Genomic DNA, 1,857 nt, shown 5'->3' with positions numbered 1-1,857 from the left:
AAGAGTGGTATCGTGCTGCTCGGCCTCCCTTTTGGGAGCGTCCCATTTTGTGTGAAGGGACTTCTACCCTTGTCCATAACTCTGCTGCTCAAATAAGCCTGGCAGACCTGTTCAAGCCTTATCGAGATTCAGCAATCAGACTCAATGATGGATGGATCAACCTCTTGAGGACCTTCCAAAGCGAAGACAGGCTTCAGGTTCCTGTAGATACCTTCCCTTGTTGGAGCAGAGAGCTCCTGGTGCCTTCTGGAGGATGCTCCATCCGATTGCCTGGGGGGCTCCAGAGCATGGCACTGGCAGCTCCTGACCCAGGTCCTCCTCTGTCCCAGCGCCCACGTGCCGCCTGGAGACCGTGATCTCCAGCTGCTAGGTAGGAATCCCATTGCTCCCAGGCCCAGCCGTATCTCCAGCAGAGCTTGGAGGCCAGCGCTGGCTCCTTGCCTGACGCCTGGGAGCCTGCGCGGCTGCTGAAGAGGAGGTGTAATGTGGTCCCCAAATAAAATGTCGTTAAGCAAGCGGGCAGCTGCATTGCATGTTTCTGAACAGTCTTGGGGCATAAACAGGAAGAGGAATGTATAAGAGCAATCCTGGCTGGCAGGGAGAAGGTCTTGGGTGAGGTCTGGTTCTCAGAGAAAAGCCTAAAAACTCTTCTGGGGGCTGAGGGGCCAGAAAGAAAAAGAGAAATGCCTTTGGCCACTTAACAAAAGAAAAAATAACCACAACTTTAAAAAATAAGAGTTAAAAATAAAATAGAAAAGAACTATAAGCAAAGGATTAAAGAACATTTCTCTCCTTCATGTTTCCCCTCCCCACCACAAAAAAAAATGTTGTGGTCGAGTTTTTTATATTTCTGAATTTCAAATAAAGTTGACTTTTAAATCTTTCCCTGACATCTGGATTGTAATTAAAGGAGCAGTAAACAGGAGGGAGACAGAAGCCGCCTCAGAAGCCTGTCCTTGATACATGGCTCTCCAGCAATATAGCTAGATGACCGATACCACCCCCAGGCTCCAGCACTTAAACAAAATCCAGGCTGGTTTTGGTGGCAGCACAAGCCATTTCATCTTCCCCCTAGAAGGAGGCTGCCAATTATCTTGCTGCAGTTGGGGATTTGATGCTGGTGACAGACATTGCAGGAAATATCTGCATTATGAGGATATGGATTGTCTAATATAACTGACCTTGCTGGTACCTTAATTGTGTTTTGTTTTACCTGAGGATGATTTGCCTCAAGGGAAAAACGATGCTAACAGCTGCTGTGTTTTCTTCATTCTCAAATATTAACAAAAAGCTTTCCGTAAGAGGAGGTAGGAAACACTGTTCTGTGAAGGTACTCGGGCTAGAGGGATTTGAAGGGATTTTAAGACGCTACAAAAACACTCAGCCTTCCTCTTTTTTATAAATGAAGTGATGCTGTTGGTGTTGCCACGCTGCCATCACTAAGCTGATTTTGGGAGGACAGTGACGCTGCGGCTCCCGTCCCTACTCCTTAAGTGAGCAGCAGCGTAAGGGCCAAATGAGTGCTCCCACGTATTGGCTTTTCCGCACCTCCATCTGCATTGGCCCATTGCGGGGACACCAGGTCCTCTCCAGGGAGCAGCCTGACATTCCCAAACTCATACAAGTCATCTGAGAGCCTCGATGGGACCATTATGACTTTTTTTATTTCATTATGGATTTCAGCTGGATTTCAGCTCATACCCCACAGGCTGAAGCCATTTGCCATGACAAATTTGCCTGTAATGGAGTTATTTATTGATCTCACCATGTCATAAATAGGAAGCTTTGGCTTCCTTCGGCATGAGATACTCAGCAGTCTGTTTCCTACAACATCATTATATGTTGTAATTCACTGAA

The sequence above is a fragment of the Pygoscelis adeliae genome, unplaced genomic scaffold, assembly GCF_000699105.1.
Source record: "Pygoscelis adeliae isolate BGI_AS28 unplaced genomic scaffold, ASM69910v1 Scaffold71, whole genome shotgun sequence".
Taxonomy (NCBI): Eukaryota; Metazoa; Chordata; class Aves; order Sphenisciformes; family Spheniscidae; genus Pygoscelis; species Pygoscelis adeliae.
This window is presented reverse-complemented; position numbering follows the sequence as displayed.